The sequence below is a fragment of the Gossypium arboreum genome, chromosome 6, assembly GCF_025698485.1.
Source record: "Gossypium arboreum isolate Shixiya-1 chromosome 6, ASM2569848v2, whole genome shotgun sequence".
Taxonomy (NCBI): Eukaryota; Viridiplantae; Streptophyta; class Magnoliopsida; order Malvales; family Malvaceae; genus Gossypium; species Gossypium arboreum.
Window position 1 is genome coordinate 88,856,069 of NC_069075.1, and position 5,918 is coordinate 88,861,986.

At 36.8% G+C, this 5,918-nt stretch overlaps 1 non-coding gene across 1 annotated transcript; it reads right to left on the reverse strand.

Moving 5' to 3' along the window:
* Window positions 1–3,161: 3,161 nt before the first annotated feature.
* On the reverse strand, window positions 3,162–3,268 carry LOC128294655 (small nucleolar RNA R71). The gene has a single exon (XR_008284963.1). It is a non-coding gene; the product is annotated as a small nucleolar RNA R71 (small nucleolar RNA).
* Window positions 3,269–5,918: the final 2,650 nt, after the last annotated feature.

Below are 5,918 nucleotides of genomic sequence, written 5' to 3' on the forward strand. Positions count from 1 at the left end.
ACAAGGTAACTATAAAGAACAAGTATCCTTTGCCGAGGATAGATGACATGTTCGATCAGTTGAGAGGAGCAACGGTATTCTCGAAGATTGATCTAATATCTGGCTACTATCAGTCGACAGTCAAAGAGTCAGATGTACCGAAAACCGCTTTCAGAACGAGGTATGGACACTATGAATTCCTTGTTATGCCTTTCAGATTAACAAATACACCTGCTGCTTTTATGGACTTGATGAAAAGCATTTTTCAACCGTATTTGGACAAGTTTGTGATTATGTTTATTGATGATATTCTGATTTATTCTCGAGACAAGTTCGAGCATGCCGAGCACTTAAGGATGGTATTGCAGACATTAAGAGATAATAAGTTATTTGCTAAATTCAGTAAAAGTGAGTTTTGGCACTGAGAGGTCAGATTTTTGGGACATACCGTTTCAAGTGATGGTATTTGGGTTGATCCAAGTAAAATTTCGACAATTGCTGATTGGAAACCGCCAAGAAATGTGTCCAAAGTCAGAAGCTTTTTGGGCTTAGCTAGTTATTACTGATGATTTGTTAAAGGATTTTTGCTGATTGCTACTTGGAAACACGAAAATTTACGCATTTTTACATACCCTTTTTAGCTTAAAATCATACCGTTTCGATTAAATTCTTGTCGAAAAATAATTAATTTTTATAAAATAATTAAATTATACTTCAAATATGAACATGATGAATTTTAGTTAATTTTATAATTAATTTTGAGTAATTTTGGTTATTTTTGACAGAATTGCTCAAAGGGCGAAAAATGGCTCGGCAGACACTACTTGAAGCACAAAATCGAAAAGTAATTTGAAGTATCGAGGCGAATTAATTTCCAGCATAAGACGGTCCAATCATGTGTATTAATTCATAATATAATTAATTTTAATTTATACCCAATTTAATTTGGGCTAAATAAATTAATATTAATTAATTATGGAAAAGTTAGTCCAATTGAACCGAATCGATTGAAGTGAACCAGCCAAAGATTGAGCAGCCCAAAACCGGCCATATGCTAACCCAAATCAGCTTATTAGATAATTAATTAAGCTTACAAAGAAGTGCTTGAAGTCTTGTCAAAGTTGCATTCAAACCCCTCCACAATTGGTGGATTTTTTTATTTACCCCAAGCCATTTTTAGCAAAGTTGAAAGCATCAACTTTGCCACATAGGTGGCCAGCCAAGGGGTGGCTCTTTGGCTGCTATTTTTAGCAAATTTCAGCTGCCACACTCAGCTATAAAAGCCCTCCTTGGCTGATCATTCAAAGCATCTCATTCATTCCTTATTCATTTCACAACACTTCTCTCTTCTCTCATTCTTTTTCTCTCATTTTTCCATTTCAAATCCCTTGCTCTTGTGCTGATTTCTTCCCTTGGAAAAGGGGTGTTCTTCAACCATTTTTTGAGCAGAATTGAGTGTTCATCGAATCCTTGATTGGCGAGGACAATAAGAAGGAAGAACGGAGCAACCAAGTCAAGCCTCGGAAAACCACCAGATTTGATTCTTGTTCTCTATCTCTTTAATTTATGTTGTTGTTATGATGAACATATCTATGAGTATTCATGTTGTTGGAATGGTTAATTTAATCAGCTTAGCTTCAATTTAATTTGTGTTGGGTTGATTGCATTTCGTTTTCTTAAATTATTAAAATTGTGTTTATGTTATTATAGGCCTCGATAAAATGCTTGATTAAGTAAAATCATACCTAAATTATTCTTGCGTTACTACTGTGAGGTAACTAATGAATTAATTATTTAAACGGATTGATATTGTAATTAATTGACACAGATCAGTGCATGTTTATTCTTCTAAGGTAGCTGAAGGTTAAATTAGCAATGTATCTAGGGATATTATTGTCTTGCATAACTTGCAAGATTATTGTGATTAAACTTTTTCAAGGTAGGGATACCTTGTTACCTCACATAGTCTTTTATATGCTTGTTAGATTTAATTAATCGTTTGAATTGACATAAGGATGTGCAAGAGATTAGTTCAGTTTAATGAGTATATATGTACACTAACATGTTTGCTTACAAGAATTTGTTTAGTCGGTTGAATTGACATAGGGATATGTCAAGAGATGAAGGGATGTTGGTATGTAAGTATGTTCATAAGTTAGCAAATTACCAATTTGTCATGATTTTATTCATAACAACATAAACATAAGTTTAATAATTCTAAGATGAGAAGTGTAATTAATCCAACACTATTATATCATCTTGATTAAATCTTATTTTGAAATCGTGCATTAGAACTCTCTTTTACTTCATTTTTTATTTATTTTAATTTTCTTAAGTTTTTAATCACCCTCTTTAAACAAAATATTTTTCTTCACCAAAATGTTTTAAATTGCATTCATAAATAATCCTTTTCACAGTCCCTGTAGGTATGATAACTTGACATTTACTTGTCACTTTATTACTTGTTGCAATTGTGTACACTTGCACATTTCTGTCGTTCCAAGTTTTTGGAGCCATTGCCGGGGACTGTTTTAAAAAGTCATTATTTATGAATTTGTTAGTTTACATTTTGGTTTTTTTTTCTATTTAATTTTTAACTTAATTAATTTTTTTTTTTGTGATTATTTCATGTGTTTATGAGTATTGACTGAATTATTGACCTACTCCCTATAGACCTTGAGATAGAAAGAACTTTTCGACAGCGACGAAGACAAGCAAATCAGAGGAGGACCGAAGAGATGAACTTCGAAAATCCAATCCAAGGAAACAAAGCAAACCCTGCTCAAAATCCTATCCTTATTGTTGAAGATAGGGATACAGCTTTACGATAGTATGTCGTGCCAGTATTTAATGATCTTAATTCGGGTATTAGGAGACCCAAAATTGAGGCACAATAGTTCGAGCTAAAGCCAGTCAAGTTCCAGATGCTTCAGACAGTGGGCCAATTTAGTGGAATGCCTACTGAAGATCCTAACCTACACTTAAGACTATTTATGGAGATGAACGATTCTTTCAAGTTAGCCGGAGTACCCAAAGATGCATTACGATTGAAGCTATTCCCATATTCGTTGAGGAACAGAGCTCAAGCCTGGTCAAACTCATTGCCACCGAACTCAATTTCCACATGACAAGAGTTAGTAGAAAGATTCCTTATGAAGTATTTCCCGCCTAACAAGAATGCTAAGTTGAGGAACGAGATCACCGTCTTCCAACAAATGGACGATGAGTCCTTGTATGAGGCATGGGAAAGGTACAAAGAGTTATTATGAAAATGCCCTCATCATGGAATCCCACATTGCATCCAACTTGAGACATTTTATAATGGTCTCAATGCTCACACGAGGATGGTAATGGACGCTTCTGCTAATGGTGCTCTCCTTTCTAAGTCTTATAACGAGACTTATGAAATCATTGAGAGGATTGCCAACAACAATTACCAATGGACAACCAACCGAGCAGTGTTAGGAAGACGAGTTGCTGGAATACATGAAGTAGACGCTCTTACTTCACTCGCATCTCAGGTATCATCAATATCCTCAATGCTTAAAAATTTTACTACTAATGGGTCTAACAGTTTTACAGCACAGCCACCAACCCAATTTGAAAGTATAGCCTGTGTTTATTGTGGGGAAGGACATTTGTTCAAAGAATGTCCATCAGACCCAGAATCCATGTACTATATTGGTAACCAGAACCAAAACTGAGGAAGGCAAGGACTGCAATCTAATTTTTCCTGGAGTAACCAATGAGCTGGAACTAGTAATACTTACACCTAACCTAGATCGACCCAGCCACCAAGTTTTCCCCAAAAAGTTCAGAAACCAACCCAAGCTCAACCATCCAATGGCTTAGAACATCTGTTGAAGACATACATGGCCAAGAATGACGCCTTAATCCAAAGCCAAGCTGTTACATTGAAAAACCTAGAAAACCAAATGGACCAGCTTGCAACTAAACTCAAGAACCGACCACAAGGTACTTTACCTAGTGATATGGAAAATTCGAGGAATCTGGGGAAGGAGCATTGGAAAGCATTAACATTGAGGAGTGAAAAAACAGTAGAGCCTAACACCATTTTAGCTGAAAAGGAGCAAGCTGATGCTCAAGAATTAGAGGAAGTTCAACCGAGCGTTGAAATTCTAGTTTCACAAGAACCAAAATCTACAAAACCTAACAAGGTAATTTCAGAACCAGCTAATTATGATCAACTAACAACCTCGTCAGATGCAGAATTGCCACAGAAGACGAATCAACCAGTTCCAGTAAAGAAACCACCACCACCCTACCCTTAAAGACTTCAAAAGCAGAAGCAGGAGATTCAATTTAAGAAGTTCCTAAATGAACTCAAGCAACTTCATATCAACATCTTGTTGGTTGAAGCACTTGAGCAAATGCCGAACTACGTCAAATTCATGAAGGATATCCTGTCTAAAAACTAAAGACTCAGAGAATTTGAGACAGTAGCTTTGACGAAGGAATGTAGTGCATATCTTTAGGACAAACTACCCCCAAAATTGAAGGATCCTGGATGTTTTACCATACCTTGCAACACTGGAGCAACATATTGTGGTAAGGCACTATGTGACTTAGGTGCGAGTATCAACTTGATGCCTATGTCAATATTTAGAAAGTTGGGGATAGGTGAATTTAGACCTACTACGGTTACACGTCAATTAGCAGATCGATCCTTAGCACATCTAGAAGGAAAAATCGAGGACATATTGGTACGTGTAGATAAATTTATCTTCCCTACTAATTTTGTTATCCTAGACTTTGAAGCAGACAAAGAAGTGCCAATTATTTTAGGAAAACCGTTCTTAGCAACCGAAAGGACCCTTATTGATGTGCAGAAGGGCGAGCTTACTATGCGTGTTCAGGATGATCAGGTAACATTTAACGTTTTTAAGTCTATGCGATTTGCTAACACAATTGATGATTGTTCTGCAATATCCGATTTAGAAGATTTAATAGTAGAGAAGGAGCTCAACTATGTGGAGGTTTCATTGGAACAAATTTTGACATCAAATCCTCTGAATAATGAACATGAAGATGAGTACTTAGCTTTGTTAGAAGCTAATCAAAGGGAATTTATTCCGCAATCTCGCTTTGAACCTTTGGAGTTAGAGGAAAGGGATTATGCCCAACCAAAAGTGTCAATCGAGGAGCCACCTAAATTAGAACTCAAGGTACTACCTTCACATCTAAAATAGGTTTATTTAGGTAACTCTTCTACTATGCCTGTGATTGTTTTAGCAGAATTAACTACTGAGCAAGAAGAGAAACTCGTCTTGGTGTTGAAACAATTCAAGAGGGTTATCAGATGGACCATAGCCGATAACTGCGATATTAGCCCATCTGTATGCAATCACAAGATCATACTAGAAGATGGCAAGAATGTAACACCCTGAATTTGGGCCTAGAAGTTTTAGGCCTTGAGCATGGGAGCGGTTGAAGGCAGCTTATAATATTCTGTTGTGCATGCAAATTTCATTAATGAAGGCTTGTTTTAGTGGTTAAGTGTGTTGAGAAGTGTTAGAGAAGTCCTGGGTTTAAACCTGGACTCTAGCAAAAAATTTGGTTTAAGGTGAATCAAACCCTAGGTGTAGTAGGTAGGCCTTAAGAATATTGTTTGAGAAATTGTGACACAAAAAAGCCTTGTGGTCTAGTGGCAAAGGAGCGCCACATAAGAGGCAGGAAGGTGGCATCATAGAGTTGGCAAGGAGGTCCAAGGTTCGAATCCCATGGCAAGCAAAGAGAATTTATTTTGCTAACAGGGGGCGGCAAGAGTTGGTGTTGAATTTAAACTCTGATATTGGAGGGATCCCACATCGGGAAGCTAACATAAGAGTGGATGGGAAGCTGGCTTTACATAGAGAGAACCATGAGGAGAGTAAAGGTACCTTTCTTGGCTGATCCCTTTCGCTTTATGGCGTGCTCGT